Here is a 22,072-nt window from a genome sequence, read left to right as displayed (position 1 = left end):
CCAAGTCCGCGCCCATCTTCAAACTCTCCGAGGCGACTTCCTCAAAGCCCGCTTCGGGAAAACTAGAATCGGCGACCTGGGGAGGTAAGGCCGCTGCCGACGCAAGCAAACAACCTCCAGTGCCGATTTCAAAATGTGATGACGGACACGAGACTACGTGCGAAAATGGTAACGTCGCTTCTGATTTGTCGGTAATTATAGACGGCTACGAAACGAATGCTTTAGTAGACACAGGCGCAGACTATTCCGTCATGAGCAGGGGACTTGCCAGAACGCTGAAAAAAGTGCTGACCCCTTGGATAGGACCACAAGTGCGAACCGCCGGGGGACACCTTATCGATCCGGCAGGCATGTGTACCTCTAGAGTTGGGATACGCGGCTTCACCTACGTCGTCAGCTTCATTGTTCTGTCGGAGTGTTCAAGAGATGTAATTATCGGAATGGACTTATTGCAGGCCAATGGCGCAGTGATAAACTTGCAGGAAACGTGCGTCTCGTTCTCGACGAAACACGCCATCGCGACTTTCGAGAGTGAAAAACGATTCGATGCGCTCCAGATTGCAGGTGATGATGTAACAGTACCTGCAAGATCCATCATCGTTGTCACCGTAAAAAGCAATGTGTACAACGACTATGAAGGAATGGCAGAAAGCAATACTGGGCTATTACTCGAGAAAGGGATCTGTGCAGCAAGTGGTATTGTACGACTGCGTGATGGGTGTACGAGTGTCTTCCTGACAAATTTCCGAAATGAGGTGCAGCACCTTGCGAAGAGAACTGTGGTTGGTCACTTGCATGATTACGTTCCGATTACGGATTTGAATTCTTCCGAGACTGCACCACTGCACCCTGACGGTATAGATTCCATACTCGCATCTATCCACATCGAAGCAGCCCTATCACCGAACCAGAAACAAAAAATCGAGAGCCTTATACGGGAGTACGCCTCATGTTTTTCCACGTCATCGAAAGTGCAAAGAACATCTATCATCAAACACCGCATCATAGTCGATCAATCTGTTAGACCTATTTGCCAGCACCCGTACCGAGTGTCACCAAAAGAGAGAGAAGTCATCAGAGGCCAAGTTGAAGAAATGCTCAGGGACGACGTAATTCAACCGTCGGCCAGCCCATGGGCCTCACCTGTAGTACTGGTAAAGAAAAAGGACCAGACCTTGCGCTTCTGCGTTGACTACCGAAAATTGAACGTCGTCACAAAGCGGGATGTCTATCCCCTTCCAAGGATCGATGACACGCTTGACAGACTACGAGACGCAAAATTCTTTTCCTCTCTAGACCTCAAGAGCGGATACTGGCAGATAGAGGTGGACGAACGAGATCGCGAGAAAACTGCTTTCGTGACCCCAGATGGGTTATACGAGTTCAAGGTACTCCCATTTGGCCTGTGTTCCGCACCCGCCACATTTCAGCGGATGATGGATACTGTGCTGTCCGGGTTAAAATGGCAGTCCTGCCTTGTTTATCTCGATGACGTCGTGATCTTTTCGGCCACCTTCGATCAGCATGTGGAACGACTACGAACTGTGCTCGAAGCGATTAGTTCAGCAGGGCTGACGATAAAACCCCAAAAGTGCCATTTTGGTTTTCATGAACTACTTTTCCTCGGTCATGTGGTTAGCTCTGAAGGCATTCGACCTGACCCCGAAAAGACAGCAGCTGTAGAAAAGTTTCCTAGACCGACAGATAAAAGGGCTGTGAGACGATTCTTAGGACTTTGTGCCTATTACAGAAGATTCGTTAAAGATTTTTCGAAGATTGCGGAGCCACTAACCCGACTGACGAAAGAAGACATGCCTTTCACCTGGACAAGCGAGCAAGAAGAGGCGTTCAATGAGCTACGACAGCGACTCCTACACCACCCTGTCCTGGCACATTTCCACGAAGAAGCCGAAACAGAGATTCACACGGACGCAAGCAATTTGGGACTAGGCGCCGTCCTTGTGCAGCTGCAAAACGGAGAGGAAAGAGTGGTCGCATATGCTAGTCGCACTCTTTCGAGAGCTGAAATAAATTATTCGGCGACGGAAAAAGAATGTCTGGCGGTAATATGGGCCATACAGAAATTCCGACCGTACTTATATGGTAGACCATTTCGAGCAGTGAGCGACCATCACTCGTTGTGCTGGCTCGCAGGCCTAAAGGACCCTTCTGGGCGACTTGCTATATAGAGCCTCAGGTTGCAAGAATACGACATAACAGTCGTATACAAGTCGGGTCGCAAGCACAGCGATGCTGATTGCCTATCACGCGAACCAATGGAATCTGCACCTGGGGAAGATGGAGACGACTTTCCGTTTCTTGGGGCCGTGAGCACCGCAGACATGACTGAATATCAGCGATCTGACGCGGAGTTGCTTAAACTGATCAAGCATCTGGAAGGGCAACCCGTGCGTGTTCCTCGAGTTTTCGTTCGGGGATTGTCCTCGTACCTCATGAGAAACAACGTCTTATACAAAAGAAACTTCGAGCACAGCAAGGGGAAATTCCTACTCGTCGTTCCTTCGGCCTTGCGACCCGAAATCCTGGAAGCCTGCCACGATGACCCAGCAGCAGGACACCTCGGAGTGAGTAGAACATTGGCTCGCATCCGCACAAAATACTACTGGCCAAAGTTACTGGATGCTGTACAGCATTATGTAAGGACATGTAGAGATTGCCAGAGACGCAAAACGCCTCCATTGAAACCTGCAGGATTTCTCCAACCAATTGAACCACCTGAGTCTCCGTTCGAACAAGTAGGAATGGATCTACTTGGTCCACTTCCCACGTCATCAATGGGCAACCGATGGATAGTAGTGGCGACAGACTACTTGACCCGGTATGCCGAGACAGCCTCTCTCACCAGGGGCACGGCTATAGAAGTAGCTGAATTTTTCGTCACTAACATTGTACTACGGCATGGTGCCCCAAAGGTGGTTATCACGGATCGAGGAACTGCATTCACAGCCAATCTGACGCAGTCCATTATGAAACTTACCCACACAAGTCATAGGAAAACAACGGCTTACCACCCCCAAACTAATGGGCTAACCGAGCGACTCAACAGAACTCTAACCGATATGTTGTCCATTTACGTTGACTTGGAGCACCGTGCGTGGGACAAGATACTGCCGTACGCCACTTTCGCTTACAATACTGCTGTGCAGGAGACTACTAAAGTGACGCCATTCCAGCTAGTCTATGGTCGAGTAGTTACCACACCATTAGATGCAATGCTGCCTGTAGGCGACAATACAGAGCACAAGCCTGACACCAGCGAATTCATTGAGCGAGCCGAAGAAGCACGGCAGTTGGCGCGACATCGCATAAAACAACAACCGTTACAACCTTCGTCGGAGAGGAGTCGACTACGCACCAGGCGACCTAGTTTGGATTTGGACTCCTGTGCGGACGCCTGGCCTTTCCGAAAAGCTCATGCGGCGCTATTTCGGCCCTTACCGAGTCCTTCGTCGCGTCAGCTCCTTGAACTACGAGGTGTCACCGGAAGGACAAGTGAGCTCATCAAGATGCCGAAGGAGCACAGAAATTGTGCATGTAGTCAGAATGAAGCCATACTATGACAGGCAATGAACATCGAATTATACACACCCGATTATGAGGAATACCTATTTCTCCATTGGAAATCACGCATTCAGACCATCTCAGCAACACTGCTTTTACGCATCGGGACGATGCGTTTTCGGAGGAGGGATAATGACGCAAGGTGAACGCAGTATTCAAACTACGCGCGCTAGTTCATGCGCCCCCCAAGAGATCAGCGGCTTTATGATCAAACAAGAAAAGGCCGTGACGGCGCGCGCTTCCTCAGCACGGGATTTTGATGAAGAAGAAGTGGACCACCACTCGAGGGTTTTTCTCTCTCGGAGATTGATCCCTTTTTGCTGATCGCCTGTTACAGACGCCGCTACTTTTCGGGCACAAGTTCGCCCCAATAAACAGTTATTCGTACCACATTTGGATTGTACGTAACAGTATAGCACCAATGCCATGGCCGCTTACATCGGTGCGAAGCTCTGTTTGAGTCACTGGATCAAAACGAGCCAACACAGGTGGTGATGTGAGGGCGGTAATTAGCGACGCGAAGGAATGTTCTTAATCCCTTCCCCAAGAAAAGGCCACATTTTTTTAGGAGAGCTGTGAGGGGCCTAGCAATATCCACGAAGTTGAAGACAAAGCGGCGGAAGTATGAGTAGAGCCCAATAAAACTGCGAACTTCTTGTGTGGAACGGCGAAGCGGGAATTCTCGGACTGCACGGACTTTGTCAGGGTCGGGTTGAACACCAGTGGCGTCAACAAGGTGGCCGAGTAGTTTAATCTGCCGACGTCCAAATGAGCATTTCGACGAATTCAGTTGGAGACCAGCGCAACGAAAAACGTCAAGAATCGCCGAGAGACGAGACAGGTGGCTTTCGAAGGAGGGCGAGAAAACTATTACATCATCCAGATAGCAAAGGCAGGTCGACCATTTGAAACCGCGAAGAAGAGAGTCCATCATACGTTCAAAAGTAGCCGGGGCATTGCACAACCCAAAAGGCATGACCTTGAGTTGGTAAAGGCCGTCGGGTGTGATGAATGCTGTCTTCATGCGGTCACGGTCGTCGACCGAAAGTTGCCAGTATCTGGATCGAAGGTCAAGGGACGAGAAATAGTTGGCGCCGTGGAGGCAGTCGAGCGCATCATCGATTCGGGGTAAAGGATAAACGTCCTTCTTGGTGATCGGATTCAAGTGGCGATAGTCGACGTAAAAGCGCCAGGTGTTGTCCTTCTTTTTAACTAAGACCACAGGGGAGGCCCAAGGACTCGATGAAGGCTCAATGACGTCTTTACTCAGCATTTTCTCGACCTCCGTCTGTATTACTTGGCGCTCAGCATGTGACACGCGATAAGGGCGTTTGTGGAGTGGACTGGCGTCGCCAGCGTCGATGCGGTAGGTTACGGCACTTGTGCGGCCCAGGGGACGGCCGTCGACGTCAAAGATATCCAGGTAAGAAAATAGAACACTCCCGAGCGCCGCAACTTGGGAAGGTAAGAGGTCGCTGGATATCATTTTGTCGAGGAATGCGTTATTTTGCGACGTGATGAAAGGTTTCGTCATGGTCTTAGTGTCATGTGGAAAAGAACAAATCGAACATTCATCAAGGGTGGAAAGATCTGCTAAAGTGATGCCTTGAAGAAGCATTTGGGTCGACGTAGAGAAGTTCAGAACTGGAAGTAGCACCGTGTTGTTAGCATCAACCACTATAGTATGTGGTAGTGCGATGTGGTGCGTAAGGGTCAAATCAATGAGGGGAGCTACCAGATAGTCTCCATGAGGAACGGACGGGAAGGGCGACAGAGGAATGTACATAGCAGCCTGGGGCGGTAGCCTTAAAGACTCCACGGATCGTAGCCAAGTGCGACTTGCAGAAGTGAAATCGGAGCACAAAGACAATTCGAGCCGTAAGATACCGGTAGAACAATCGATAAGGGCGGAGTGGGCGGTTAAGAAGTCAATTCCAAGGATGACGTTGTGTGGGCAAGCATCGAGGACTGCGAAGAGAACGGAAGTGTGGTGGCCAGCAACAGTAACGCGGGCAGTGCACATACCAAGCACCGATGTTCGACTTCCGTTGGCAACTCGAACAGTAGAGAACATAGCTGGTGTGAGAACCTTTTTCAGGCGAGTTCGAAGTGTAGAACTCATAACAGATACTTGGGCACCAGTGTCAATTAGAGCAGTAACGGCGTGGCCATCAACGAACACCCGAAGTAAATTGCGTCTTGAATTTGTAGCCGGTTGAGGGTTTTCGTTCCGAGTCATCAACGCAGCGCCACCTCCAGGAGCTGCGCTCGTCAGTTTCCCGGGTAATGGGCAGGATAAGCCGGTGACGGAGAGCGGCGGCGTTGAGGGGAGCTTGACGGCCGACCCTGAGGTGACAGCGAGCGGCTAGACCAGTTTCTCTGGGCGACAACGTCAGCGTAAGACGGTTTGGAGCGTGGAATTGAACGGCGAGCTGAATTGAAGGGTCCAGAATATGGTCATCCGGAAAACCGGGTTGCGAATAGTGTCCGCGGTGCTGACGGCGATCGACATTACGAAAGCTTGGCCGGAAATACCACCTGTTGCGGCAATGGCGGGAGATGTGCCCAACTCGAGAGCAAGAAAAGCAGATGGGTCGATCATCGTGCGTACGCCACTCAGATGGATTTCGGTAGCGTGGTGGAAACCGAGGAGTCGAAGCTGCCGCAGCGACAAGTGGAGCAGAGTGGTGGTCAGCGTTGTGGACGGGAGTGCTCATTGACTGCGGCATAAGTCTGACGGGCTGGAGAACCTGGGCGCCCAGGTTAGCAAACTCCTGATGTACGACGGCTTGAATAAGCGGGATTGTTGCCCAGTTGTCTTGCGCAGGGGGCTGATAGGAAGCAAATGCCATGGCTTCCAGCTCCTGGCGAACAGTCCTTGTGATATTGGCAGGAGGCGCATGTGAACGGGGCGCTGCAGAATCCTCGCAAGACGAAGTCGCAGCAGTGTTTGGTAGTCTCGCGATGCGGTGGGTGATTCGCCTGCTTTTAGCTTGCTCAAATCGCCGGCTTTCAGATATGATGGAGCAATGCCTAACAACACGCTGCTGATCTTGTCCGTCTCGGACATGTTTTTGTCAGTCTTCCGGCACAGTTACAGTACGTCTTGGATGTACGTGACGTACGACTCCGTCGATGATTGAACACGCAACGCGAGTTCCTGCCTGGCTGCCATCTGACGAGCAACTGACCGACCCAACAAATCGCGATGCTTTTGCTTGCATGTGTCCCAGCTGGTTAATTCTTCATGCGTCTCATACCAGGCGCGTGCCGTACCCCGTAGGTAGAATAGAATATTTGCCAGCATAAGCGTTTCGTCCCACCTGTAGTGCTTGCTGACGCGCTCGAATAATGCGAGCCATTCTTCGACGGCCGTGCTCTCCGTCCCGGAAAACGTGCCAGGGTCGAGAAGATGGGGGGGGGGGAATCACAGGTAATGAAGCCGGCGAGGATAGCGAGGCCTGAGTGCCGGTTTCAGGCATCGCGGCTGGACAAAGCTGGCATCCACTGCGGAGTTCCAGAGCCGGGTTGCGTGAAGACCCCGCACCTCCGCGAAAAGATTTTACTGGAAAGATTTATTCACCGAGAGCTGGTCTTGCTAACGGCTTAAAGAGCGCACAGTCAGGCAGGCCAACGAGAGAAGCTCGAGAGTCCACCCCACTACCACCACGTTGTCGTCTTCTTCATTTGGTGCCAATTCAGCTGTGTCGGGGCGACAGTGTCATACACGTATCAATATATCTATATATATATATATATATATATATATACGTATATATATATATATATATATATATATATAACACTACATTTGTTATAATAACTTCCCCTATACATTCTTTGGCATTATTGTCTGTTAGATCTGATTAATATTGTGTGAAAACTCGGAAAAACGAGCCCTTAGGTATACACCTCTTTCCCTTATTCATTAACGAGGGTCTCGTACTGGCAGACTTGGGGTCATTATGTTGTATACGAGGGTCTATTGGTCAGCTGCCCACTCGTAATAAGTTCACGTCCTATGTGACGTCGCACAGGTTTATAAAATGGTGTTCCACACTCGCCTCTTGGCTACAGATGGCGCTGACTGACACTCCCAAGTTTAAATTTACATATAAGCCCAATAAAGTGGGCTGGGGAAAAGCCGCTGTGATAGCTCAGTGGTTAGAGCATCGAACGCGTTATTCCAAGGTCGTAGGTTAGATTCCCGCTCACGGCTGGTTATTTTTTCACCCACCTTTATTTCTTCTTATCTAAATTAAAATTGTTCAAATAACTTCCCCAATACATTCTTTGGCATTATTGTCTGTTAGATCATTAATATTGTGTCAAAACACGAAAAAACGAGCCCTTAGGTATACACCGTTTTCTCTTATACATTAACGAGGGTCTCGTACTGGCAGACTTGGTGTCATTAGGTTGTATACGAGGGACTATTGGTCAGCTGCCCGCTCGTAATACGTTCACGTGCTACGTGACGCCACACAGGCTTATAAAATGGTGTTGCACACTCGCCGCTTGCCTACAGATGGCACTGACTGACACTTTCAGAATTAAATTCACATATAAACCCAATAAAGTAGGGTGGGGAAGGCCGCTGTGATAGCTCAGTGGTTAGAGCATCGAACGCGTTTTTGAAGGTCGTAGGTTCGATTCCTGTTCACGGCTAATTATTTTTTCGCCCGCTTTTCTTTCTTCTTATTCACACTAATATGTTCTAATAACTTCCCCTATATATTCCTTGGCAATATTGTCTGTTAGATCTCAATATTATTGTGTCAAAACACGAAAAAACTAGCCTTTAGGTATACACCTCTTTCTGATATATATATATATATTATAGCGGTCAATATAGTGGCACTTGTGGTGTGGCAATATATGTGGTCTTCGTCTGGTCTTTTCAGGCAATGCGCTGCATCATAAATTTTAAAGTAACAATATGTTATGGGCAGAAACCGCGCACAAACTCACGGGACGAAGAGGAGAGACACAAACAAGCGCTGACTCTCAACTGAAGAATTTATTGAAATATACAAGTTATCTGAACACATAAGATAAAAACGCACAGAACATGCGCAGAGGCCCGGCGAAGGATTGTGTCGACGTCATTAACAATTTTGTGCTACGGGCAACTGTGCAGGCGCGGCATAATACTTTCAAACAAACATGCTACTGATTAAGACTTCACCTTTTTCTTGTAAAGATACTGATGTCTAACTGACCCAGGACTCCCCTTCTTTTTGATAAAGAATGCTTCCACTAGTTCCATTGTGATCTGATCGCTATGTTGGAAGAGCACTTTCGTTTCATTGAACAAGGGTCTGCATCCACACGTGTAGCAGTGGGAAGGTAAATTCGCGTACGTGCTGGTCTTGAAGGTTTCGGAGTGCTCTTTTAATCGTACATAGAGACAACGCCCAGTTTGCCCAACGTAAACCCTTCCGAATTTTAAGAGAATTCTGTACACCACCCCTAGTGCACAGAGTAGTGGCGCGTCCATGTGTTTAACACCGCATTTATTTTGGCTAGAGCTCTTTAATCATGCTTTTTGTTGACCATAGGGCACAATTTTCCTAGTTTGGTTTTTGCTAAGAATAGAACCATTACATCGTATCGCGATGCCACATTTTTTAGTGCATGGGCTAATCTATGCTTGTAGGGCATAGTGGCACATTTATTGGACCTCTCTTGTTTTATAACACTTCTTTCACCCTTCTTGATCTGACGTATGAGACCTTCGCAAACAGAAAAGATAACGGACGTCGGGAAGCCGGCTACCTGAAGGCGATACACCTGTTCGTAGAAGATTTCTTCCACCTGGTGCCAACACGACTTCAGGATCGCAGCCCCTAGGCTAGACGTAGCGATGCCCTTTTTCACTAATTTTGAATGGCCGTACTTGTAATTAAGCAAAAGTTTCACAGATCTTGGGTTATACTCCCAACAAGGGTGGTGGTTGAGAAAAGTCATCTTTATGTCTAGGAAATGTAAGGCATGCTGTGAAGGCATTTCGCTGGTGAATTTAAGCCCCATGCCTGATTCTTGAAGGATCTGCAAAACCTTTTCAACATTTTTGCGCTCCTACTTTTTCGGCACTGCTATTAAGTAATCATCCACGTAACGGGCGACACGAACCACCTTCCCCTCCATCTTCTTTTCCAGTCTTGAATCAACTTTCTCGAGAAAGATGTCGCTGAGAAGTGGGGCCACCTTAGACCCAATACAGACCCTCGTTTTTTGAACCATCATTTTCCCTTCCCAAAGGTTGAAGGTGGATTGCAAATAGAATATTAATAACTCTAGAAAGGCTTCCACTTTCAAACCGCATTCGTTTTGGAAAGTTCTCTCGTCGTTGTCCTCAAAATTTCATTCTTTCACACATTTCATTAGCTCCCGCTGTGGAAGGGAATAATATAGATCCAATACGTCTACACTGAATGCCATGCATCTATCAAACTTGGCACAACGCGATTCTTAACAATTACTTGTGAATTCTGTATAATGAATGGATCCTTCACATTTAATTTTTACAGTTGCTTCTGTAAAAAAGTTGAAACGAATAATTGCCAAGTGCCTCTTTGGGAAACGATGGTGCGAAAATGCAGCTCCGGTTTAAGCGTCTTTATCGAAAAGAAAGGTTCAAGTTGTAACCCCTGAGCCTTCGCTACACTTTTAGACAAGCTTTCTAGGTTACTTTCCTGCAAGAGGCTTTTCGCCCTTTCCTTAACTTTTTCGGCTCATCTTTCAGGACCCGGAAGTTTTTCATCAAAGCAACTGAAGGTTTTTCAGAGAACTGTCTGTCAGTCAACATACGAAAAACCCTTCCTTATCCGCGGTCACAAACTTCAACTTTTTTTCTTTCAAAGACTCAGCAAGAGGTATTAACCACATGCTTTTCATTTGTGTTTCTTTTAGACTGCGCATAATGACATCTGGACACTCAGACATACATCTTGTCCTTTCATCTTCCGTAACAAGCTTAGAAACAGTCCTTGCTAGGGCAAACATTCAACAAACAGGGCGTTGTCTCTATGTACGATCAAAAGAACACTCCGGAACCTTCAAGACCAGCACGTACGCGAATTTTTCATCACACTGCTACATGTGTGGATGCAGGCCCTTGTTCAATAAAACGGAAGTGCTCGTCAAACATAGCGATGAGATCACAAGAGAACTAGTGGAAGCATTTTTTATCAAAAAAGAAGGGGAGTCCTGTGTCAGTCAGACATCAATATCTTTACATGAAAAAGAAGAAATCTTAATCAGTAGCATGTTTGTTGGAAAAGAATATGCCGCGCCTGCGCAGTTACCCGTAGCACAAAATTGTTAATGACGTCGGCACGATCATTCGCCGGGCCTCTGCGCAAGTTCTGTGCGTTTTTATCTTATGTGTTCAGATAACTTGTATATTTCAATAAATTCTTCAGTTGAGAGTCAGCGCTTGTTTGTGTCTCTTCTCTTCGTCCCGTGAGTTTGTGCGCTGTTTCTGCCTATAATGTATCACCAACTAGCCCAACTTTCAGTCTTGCTTAACATTATGTATCATAACATCTTCAAAATGGCACATTTAGAACGTGTGTGGGGCCAATGCCATTACTACATCATCTTTGCTGTATTCAGAGCATGCATTGAAGATCACGACTAATGTGGCACACATCTATCATTTCAATTTATTGTTTATTTTCGTAAAAATTTGGAGCTTTCTCTGCACTGGACCCGAAAGTTCCTCAACATTTTCGAAGGATGTGTTATATGATGAAGCCGATGACCTTGACGTTGCATCTACAAAAATGCAAGGTCGGTGTGTAACTCAATTTTACATAGGTACTGTTGAAAAAGAAAAGGAATAAACGTGTGCAGACTAGTACTGCAAGGAAGAAGAAGAAGAAGTTGAAAATGAGAAACGGCGTTCGGTCTGGTTTCTTCGCCGATCGGTAGTTTTCCTTTACATCGTGGTGCCGAAACCCCTCGTACGGACACGTCTTCTTCATCGCACGACTTGAGGGGACCTTCTACTCGACCGCGCCGTTCTTCGGGCGGCGAGGACTGCGACAAATCGTTCCTGATCGGCGTAGGCCGGACTAGACTCCAACACCGGATCCGATGAATCGCCTCAAGACCAAGCGCTCCACTCGACGAGCCCAGAACACAAAGCTCCTGCAAGAAGCAAAGCCACTGCTAAGTGACCCTAGCACGGACAAGCCCAAACTCACAGGTCATTATGACCGTTTGTCAGCGAGCAACAACGAGCTCTTGAAGATCAATGATGCGCTCGAGGAGCTCGAAGCAGAGTATATCTCGGCAGCAGAGTATAACGACGAAGCTATAAGCATGCTCGCTGAGATTCGCTGCAAGATAGACGGTTTGCGACATAGAGGCAGTACAGCAGCGGCTGCTCCTCAGAGCGCAAACACACCTTTTGACGTTCCGACCGCAATTGACCCAAGGCTGCCGAACCTTGGTATGCCAACATATAGAGGTGATATAAAAGAATGGTCGGCTTTCTGGGAGCAGTTTGAGCAAACTGTCCTCCTGAACAACGCTTTGTCAACAACGACGAAGTTCTTCTATCTACGTCATTATCTTGCGGGTGAAGCGGCAGCTGCGATATGTGGTTTTCCGACTTCCGAAGCCTGTTACGCAGACGCCATCGAGTTACTGAAGGAACGCTTCGGAGATCGAAAACGCATCGAGCCACACCACCTATCAGCCCTTCGCAATCTACCTCACATGAAGTGGGGAAGCGACGTCCATGGCCTTAGGCGACTTTACGATGCTGTGCAGCTGAATATCTGTTGTCTAACTGCACTAAATGTTTCTATGCTTAGCTTTTCCGCTATGCTAATTGACATTTTACAGAAATCCCTACCGTACGACATCATTTTTGCCTACACACGTGCAAAGCGCAGTCAGGCACTAAAAGAAAACGGGTCTGCTGCCAATGTCTTTGAGCCAAGCGTGGCAGCTGCTACATCTGATGCGGAGTTAAAGGAGCTGCTCACCTATACACGTATAGAGCTAGAAAGTCGGGAGCAGTGCAAGCCCTTTAATTACCGACTGCTGGATGACCGTGCACAGAGGACTCGAAGCGGCAGCACCAGCACGGCTTCCAGCAACCTCAGCAGCACATAAAGCAGCTGGGTTGAGTGTTTTTTTCTGCAAGTCGAAGAAACATGGCACCCGTTCTTGTGACGCGAACCTTGCCATCGATTCGAAGAAAGGAATGCTTGCGGAAGACAACCGCTGCTATCGATGCACATCCCGAGGACATCAGGCACGTTCTTGCCGCGTCAAACTCACCTGCTCGAGTTGCTACGGGAGGCACGCATCAAGTATGTGTGATTCGCACTATACATCGATCCAAACGCGACACCTTCTCTTCCAGTTGACTCCTTCGGCAGCACAGTAGGAATGGTGTCGTCACAATCAGTTATGCTATGTGAGAAGGATTCCCTGAGCGGGGGCACAACAAATCGCGGTGAAGTATATCTACAAGCGTTTTGCGCCTTTGTCATCAAAACCGGCAAAACAAGGTATGTCCGAGGGATTCTCGACGGAGGGAGCCAGCGATCCTTCGTCACGAAAGATCTCGCCAAGACATTACACCTACAGGTGCTGGGAGAAACTCAAATTGCGCTGAATACGTTTGGCTGTTCATCACCAAGTACTGTGGAAAGACGGCAAGTGGTAGAAGTTCTTCTGTGTAGCCAACACGGTTCTGACACCTGCACGTCGCGCGAAATCGTTGTTCCAGTTATCTGTCACGATATCACTTCCCCGAAAGCTGACAGCCATTTCGTTCAGAACCTGTGTTTTGAAGGCAAGGTCATTGCGGACAAAAAGAAGTTTGATGCGGAAACGGAAAATAGCCTCAGCTTGTTGATCGGTGCGGACCACCTCTGGCAAATCATGTCGGGACGTATCCTCAATAGTGCAGAAGTTCCAGGACTGGTAGCAATGGATATAGCTTTTGGATGGACGCTACAAGGACCCCGTCACCAAAAAGCCTTTCTTGACTGCAGCTCTAGCCAAATGGTCGGCTTTCTGAAAGTGCAAGCAGTTGGTGATGACGAATCAACTCGCAGACCTTGCAATCTTTTTGGTAACCAGAAGCAATGGGCATCGCAGATTCAACGGAACCTTCCTCCCTTGAGTCCGTTGCACGATTACATGAAACCATTAGCAAGAAAAGCGACAGATACACTGTGGCGTTACCTTGGAAGGAAGCTAAGAAACCGCTTCTAGGGAAAAAGCGGGAAATTATCACGTCTATAAAGATTAACACGGAGGCTATCAACGATGGAAGGAATGTTGCAGCGATATGACAGAGTAAACAGGCACTATCTGGAGATGGGTCACGCGGAAGTGGTGCTTAAGGATACTCCTCGGGATCGAGATCACACCATATATTATATACCACATTGGGAAGTAATAAGAGAGGAATCGTTAACTACCAAACTGCGTGTAGTGTTCGACGCATTGTCACACACCCAAGGTGTATCATTCCTTAACGACTGCTTGGATAAAGGAGTGAATCTCAATCCAGAATTGCTGCAAGTCCTTCTTCGCTTTCGGTGGTACCCTGTCGCCATCAATTCCGACATCGAAAAGGCATTCTTACAAATTGATATACAGGAGGCTGACCGAGACGCATTCCGGTTTTTCTGGTTTGACTCTATTTCCGTAAGCCAACACCGTAAGCTCGTCGAATGGCGCATGACACGGGTACCGTTTGGATCAACGTCAAGCCCTTTCTCGCTCATGGCAACTTTTCACTACCACTTAGATAATGCATGTGAAGACAAAGAGCTCGCTTCTACATTAAAAAGGCATTCTATGTCGAAGATTTACTGGTGGGTGCGGAGACATTCCATGAAGGTCGGCGCATCTATGAGCAGTCAAAAACAATTATGAAAGATGCTGGCATAAGGCTCAGAAAGTGGAAGATCAATGACCTTTAGCTGCAGAGCATTTTTGACAATCAGGAGGAGCAAGTAGAAGTAGCATCCGGAGAAGCAGCTGCTGTCTTGGGAATGCAATGGGATATAGGAAATGATTACTTCAAATTTTCTTGCAAATCTGTGGCCCAGTATTTAGTGGCTAGCCAGCTTGACACGAAACGCACCCTACTAAAGGTTGCTTCTCGAATTTATTACCCGCTTGGCATTCTATCACCATTCACCATCACTGCGAAGCTTTTGTTTCAACGCCTTTGGGTTTTAGGCCATTCCTGGGATAAAGAATTGCCCGTGGAGATCAAGACGCAGTGGGCAGCCTGGTGTGCCGATTTAATACCGCTTGGCCACATAGGGATTCCGCGTTGCGTGAGAGACGGACTGCATGGAGCACTTAAAGAGGCTGAACTGCATATATTCATCGACGCCAACCTGAAGGCTAACGGAGCATGTGCCTATTTGAGAGCATTTGATGAAGGTGGAAACTCCGCTACCTCTCTCATAGTAGCGAAGTCAAGATTGGCACCTATTAAGACAATAACGCTTCCAAAGCTCGAGCTTATGGCCGCGGCAGTGGGAGACAGATTACTAAAATACATTTGCTCCTCGTGGGATTTCAAACATTTCAACTGCATCATGTGGACTGACTCCATGATCACACTTAGCTGAATCTGCGGAAACTATCGCAAGTTGAGTCAATTTGTAAAGCACAGAGTGTTTGAAATAACGCAAATTACTGAAAAAGCGTTATGGTGCTACTGCCCGGGCGAAGACAACCCGGCGGATGTACTGACTAGAGGCATACCAATAAGGACTCTCTGTGCATGTCGCTATTGGTGGCATGGACCTGAATGGTAGTCCCAGCCAAAATCAAGCTAGCCTTCAGAACCTAACCAGTACAAACCGATAAACGAAGAGGCAGAGATTGAGACGCAACAGGTTTTTCTTCAAGCGTCATCCAGGAACTTACACCCGGTGATTAATATAAGGAAGCATAGCGACCTGCAAAAGCTCTTGCGCGTCACCGCCTGGGTTTTTCGCTTTGTGGATCGATGCCGTAGACTTCAAACTTCACTCAGCGAAGAAATTTCGGCACGGGATCTAAGCAAGTCTGAAATGTTTTGGGTCCGATGTGTTCAGCTGGAAGTATTCGCGAACGACGTCGAACAACTGCAGCTTGACACCCCTTCCCCAAACAGTCTAGGCTGATCGATCTTCACCCTTTCTTGGACTAAAACAGACAGCATCAGCTTGGCGTACGACTCGAGAAATTGGACGCCACATATGACGAAAAACATCCGGTCATACTGCCACAGAGACATCCTTTCACGTCTCTGGTAGTGATTGAGGCTCACTGCAGAGCTTTGCATAGTGTTGGGGCTAACACTAAGATGCAAGGCTCGACAAGAAGTCAAGCGAATCATCAACAAATGCTTTCTCTGCTAAAGGTACAATGTGAAACTTGGGAGCGTGCAATATGTGCCAATGACTGAAGACCGTCTTCTATCGTCACGGCCATTCGATGTAGTAGGATTGGACTTTGCAGGTCCAATATATATAGAGCAACGTGAGCTAGATGGTGACACATCACAAGCTTATATCCTGCTGTTCACCTGTGCGACGACTAGAGCAGTACACCTTGAACTGACGAGTGCGATCTCGACCAGCGTCTTCTTGTTAGCGTTCCGGAGGTTTCTTGCTCGCGGAGGAGTACCCGCAAAAATGTACTTGGATAACGCTCTCGCCTTCAAGAGAGCGTCACGGGACCTCGGGAACATCTGGAGTGTCATAAAGAGCTCTCTATTTGCATCTTTTTTGCTGAACTACCGCATAGAGTGGAAATTTATCGTGCCAGGTGCACCTTGGTGGGGTGGTTGGTGGGAGAGGCTTGTTCGGACTGTCAAGTCATCGTTGCAATAGGTGATGGGAAAAAGCAAGCTCAGCAGCGAACAAGCTGAAACGATGCCACTGAGGTAGAAGCGGTTGTTAATTCAAGACCGCTGACCTACACGTATACAGACACCAAAGAGCCCTCTCCGATATGTCCAGCGCATTTTCTTGTTGGACGTTCATTGTTAGCGCCTCCGAATCAGAGCAACACTAACTACGATGCCATCAATGCTCAAGCTGGTTAAAGAAACATCAGCAAAAAGTTGAGATACCAACAGAAGATGATGAATCATATGTGGATGTGTTGAAAAAAAGAGTATTTATTAGAACTACGCGCACTTCACCTATACCCAGCTCATCCCAGCAACTGCCTCCGAGTAAATGACGTGGGGATAATCGAACAGTGTGGGATTTCCAGAGGAGTTTGGCTCCTTGGGCGTATCACAGACGTTTACCCTGGACAAGATGTAATAATACGAGCTTGTCGAGTGAAAGCTCAAGACGGGAAGATTTTCAGAAAACCAGTACACAAATTGTACAGACTGGAATTGAGCGACGCTACTGGGGGGTGGGAGTATGTTGAAAAAGAAAAGGAAGAAACTTGTGTAGACTAGTACTGCAAGAAAGAAGAAGAAGTTGAAAACGAGAAGCGGCGTTCGGTCTGGTTTTTTCACCGATCGGTAGTTTTCCTTTACAGGCTCCACGTGAATGAAAGCTGACTATCATGACTTACGTTTGGAGTCGATAAATCGAGCCAACATTAAAAAATTTGCCTAACGCAAACAGGACATGTGCCCGTGGTACTATACCAAATAATTAAATCTAGATGAGCAAAATATATTGTAAGTGTCCGAAAAACGCGGTGCGACATCAATCTGGTAGGCCTCGTTTATATCGATGCTGCATAAACAGCAAAAAATAAAGAAATCGCAGTGAAGAACTTTGACAAAGTGGATTTTTTTCCAAGCAGGCTGACAGAAGGTTTGTGACACCGGGGCTTCGTCACCTTTATGATGCTGCGCTTTTCATAAAATCGTGTTGTGTTGTCTATTGACAGCACGTCTTCTGCCTTTACAGGGGAAGAGTGATACAAGATGAAGTGCAGATATACACTCTAACCGCAGAAGAGCGAAGGCAGAATTAGCGCTGCCATTCTTCCACGCAACGAATAGTCCGCAGGACGAATGATTGCAAGACGAAGATGTTAAGTGCAAACTGAGGGAGGAAGTGTAAAATCATACGGATAAATGCATGCTCCCATGGAACTTCCCGGCACAGTAGTGGCACCAGCAGAATAGTCAGCGCATTACTCTACGCGTGCCAGTTCATTTTAGTTTCAATGGTCATGAAAATATGGCAGCTACGGCAGGAGCAAAGAAATCTCGTTTATATAGCAAAACAAAAAAAAAATCGAGCAAATCTGTACCCCAACCCACCCCTTCTAAAAAAAATTCTGGCGCTCAAGCTGCATCATTGTGTGGCGTGTGCTTGCGTAGGGCTAACCTCTATGGTATAGCAGTGTGTTGTGGTTGGGTTCTCGTCACGTGGTAGACTATGTTGTGTCTTGTGGTGCAGTGAAACTTCTTCGAGCTCTAGCAAACGTGATTTGCAACCGAAATGAAGCGTTCTGCTAGGGAAATGCTATACGCGTCAACTAGAATATCGCTTGAGAAGTAATTCTAAACAATTCTGCTATCACTCTGCGTCATTTTACCTTTGTGCAGCTAATTCGTGACGGTCACTGCTTGTTTAACATTCCCGTTATTTTTAAACTGCATCTGCATGGTTGATGAGTTCGCACTATACAACGTTGCGAGTGCTGCCCATTCGCTATAAATGTCGAGAATGATGGCTGTGTCATTGAAACGTGTTAGCCCAGGTGAGCAGGGGCGTTGGCAGAACTTTTTGGGGGAACCTTGAGATGAGTTTTTTTATTTCTATAGGGCACCGGCCCAGAGTGCCACCCTTTTGTAGGTGACGGCTCACCATTGACTGTAGCAAGTGTACCTGTTTGAATCTTGTATTGCTTTCAGGGCTGCACAAATAAGCACGTTCATTAAGAACTTTTCGCGGCTTTTGAAAAAAAATTATTCCATGCATTTTCTTCAACTGCAAGATAAACAAGGTACTTATAAAGGTTGGCTGTTGATATTGCGTGACTAACCTAAGGCTTGGTAGTGCTAACACCGGCTGTCGGCAACCGCTTCGGTGACTTCGCTCCTCTGTAGCGATGCTACGTATTTTTTTACTTTGTATCTCTAAACTGAAGAGCAAGCTTCATCGATAAATAAGTAAGCACACATGTGAATAGCCGTAAAATCATCAAACGGCAAACTTGAAAACGAGCTTCTGGAGCTTTATTACATTTTGTCACAGGGTCGAGACGTGACGAGGAGTGCAGAATGGATGTTCAAGTGAAACTGTTTGATTTGATTAATTTTTGGGGTTTAACGTCTCAAAACTACCTTATGATTATAAGAGAAGCCGTGGTGGAGGAATCCGGAAATTTCGACCACCTGGGGTTCTTTAATGTGCTCTCGAATCTGAGCACACAGACCTATAACATTTCCGCTTTCATCGGAAATGTAGCCGCCGCAGCCAAGATTTATCCCGTGACATGCGGGTCAGCAGCCGAGAGGTAAAACTGTTTTTTAGCTGAATTCGGGGCTGGCAAACAAAAAGTCAGACTGAAGCAACACAGTGGCACTAGTAGCGGCATAACTATAGCGTACGCTATCGATGAACTGACAACTGACGCAGGTCAGATTTCTACATGCGGCTTCGAATATTCAAATTTTCTGCTTTATGACTGGTGGTCACGCAGACTCTAAAATAATCTGGAGTGTTTGCGTCTTGCGGGTAATCATAACAGAACGATCTATACAATCGTGTACTTTCTTAAACAGTTAGGTGCCGTTTGCGCTGAGCATTTTCGACAGGATTTGGGAGCAAAAACCGAAAAAACCAAAAGTGAAAATAAGAAAAGTCCCTGGCAATATTGTGAACTTTTAAGTGCGAACGCACTTCAAAAGCGATCCCTAAATCCACCGTTTGTGGTACGCCTCCTTCTCTCCCCTTGCTAAGGCGCGAGAAGCAGAGAGGAGCATCTGTAGCAACGGCGCAGCGACGTCAACAACCACGTGATAGCGCGCACTCCGCCCTCTGCTCCGTGGCTGCGCGCGCCCGCGCCGCCACGACTTGCTCGAGATCGGCAAGTCGTCATAGGCATAGAGTTTCTCAAAATTAACTATAGGGCAGTCTGGCGCTGCGATCGTCCAGCGACCATGGGAATCATGGGTAGTACACACATTTGCCTAGTCTTCGTACTTGTGGGCGGCAAATCGTACTTGCGGCTTCGTTTATTGCTGTGTTTCAATTTTGTTTTGAAAGAAAGATTGAACCCTTTTGAACTTCATGAGCCAATTTAAAAAGTAAGTCTAAAAAAGTAAAATGGTGAAGCGCAACCGCTGAACATTCGCTAATACTTGTTTCGAAAGAAAACAGCTCCAAGCCACACGAACACACACGGAGTCAAAAGCAGGCCATAAGTACGAATATTAAACAAATGTGGGTACTACCCATCATTCCCATGCTCGCTGAAGCGCCGTGTGTTGCAGCTCCCATAGACACTAGCGCCAGAGTTGCCTCTAGTAAGTATTGTAAGAAACTCTATGGTAATAGGTATGGATCCATCGCAGGCATCAACCTCGACTCACGCGTCATTGAAGATCTCGCGCTGGTTGAAGAAAAGGCAGCGTGGCGAAGGGTTCGTGATGCCGAGCGCAAGCAGGCGAAGCGGGCCACGGACATAAACATGATTATAGTGTGAAATTGCTCTTACATATGCGCATAAACTCACCGAGAATTCCCAAGAGGGCCTAATGGTTTGTGGAAATCGCAATGTGATCACACGGGGGAGTTTACGTTAACTCACTGGCGAAAGCCAACGGATTTTAACTTTACTCCCTCTTACAGCACCACCCCGTGCATTCGCACTTAACCATGTTCACCCTCGGGGAAACGCTTCGGAGTTTTTTGATTGCACTAAGACAAGTTCAGGATAAAATCAGTGTTTGTCTAGTTTTCACGCATGTAGCACTTCTAACCGACGTGATGGGATGCAACTACAAGTGAGCGAATAGTGCTGCCGGAAATAATGAATGCTTCTGCAATTACTTCTTCAGAAAATCGATGACTGAGCGCATTGCACCTCCCAAGTAAGGTACTCTTCTTGTTCAATGTTTAACTAGTGGAAATAAACGGTCTAATCAAGCGGGGAAACCAAGCGCTTCCTGAAGATAGTAGATACGTACAATAAAATTTCTGAAAGGCCGCCACTAAGAAGCCTTACGGGGCGTTGATATGAGGCCAAGTTTTGCAGGCGAAACCAAAATTGATACGCCAAACAGTGCATCAGCCATTTACTGAAAAAATGCCCAAAAAAGCAACACCGCTTCTCTCGAATTGGGGAGGAGCCTAAACGAGAGTCGACAAGCGGCTCTATGGCAAAATTCTGTTTCCACGAAGCTAAGTGTATAGTTGACGGTTGGAGAGCGGTGAGAAAAACAGTGTCTCATCGGCGCGGTTCTCGACCTTTTTAGTAGATGGGCCGTTTGACACACCAGTTTGAATTTCCTGGCTAAGTATTTCAGATTTTATCGCTCAACAGAGATTTCCAGTAGCTGCCTTTCAGAAAAGTTTAAAGTACCTATCGACTATTCTACGCAAGGTCTTAAATTTGGCCAGTTTACTCGACCGCCTAATTCTACAGGTTATAACACGTATAGTGTAATATTAGAACGCATCTTCAGGTGTCTTTCGCCGCAGTAAAAAGTTAACGCCACAAGTAGCCCACAGATGCATCTTTTTGTAACTTTTAAATCAGATCTTACGCACTTTTTGAAGCAAACTGTATACTTTAAGGATGACAATTGGCTGGGTATGAGACATTGTGAACATTTGATTGAAACAGAAAAGTGACATGACAAATCTCAACAAAATTTAATTTATATGTGTTAGAGTAATGTATTGCAAATAATTTCAAGACTGTGTAGCGTCGAACTTGAGCTGAAAAAAAAGGAGTACAGAAGTCATTGCGATTGCTGTTTATTTTTGTTCTGTATGTTATTATAGAAAAAAATCCTTGGTTCACGATAAGTTCATCATAGTAAGCCCACATTTTTCAGGATTGTGCCTGTGAAGCAAGAGCGTCTCACTGTGAGTTTCTTGTACTCGATAATACGTGATATTCTCCAGTCATGTATTGCAGTGATTTTATTCCATATCCTAGCAGGTAGGGGTATGTAATCACGGCAGCGGCGGCTGTGTTTAGGATGGAGGCGAAGATGCTGCAATCGCGTTTGCTCAGATTGGAGGGCACGTTCAAACAGCCCTAAATGGTCACATTTGCGGAGTCCTTCACAACGGTGTCTCTCATATTGACATGGTGGTTTCGCGACGTTAAACGCCACACATCAGTCAATCCTTCCATATTCCGAACGTACGTGCGTGTCAGCCAAAGCTACCTATGGTTATTATCGGGTAGATATATGACAATCCGCGCGCCCTCGCCTGAATAGGATACGCTTATAAGTAAGCAGTTCTTTTAGAAATAGTACGTCTGTTTTTAACGCTGAGAAGTCTGG

The sequence above is a fragment of the Rhipicephalus microplus genome, unplaced genomic scaffold (assembly GCF_043290135.1).
Source record: "Rhipicephalus microplus isolate Deutch F79 unplaced genomic scaffold, USDA_Rmic scaffold_17, whole genome shotgun sequence".
In the NCBI taxonomy this organism is placed as follows: domain Eukaryota; kingdom Metazoa; phylum Arthropoda; class Arachnida; order Ixodida; family Ixodidae; genus Rhipicephalus; species Rhipicephalus microplus.
Note: the sequence above shows the minus strand (reverse complement) of the source record.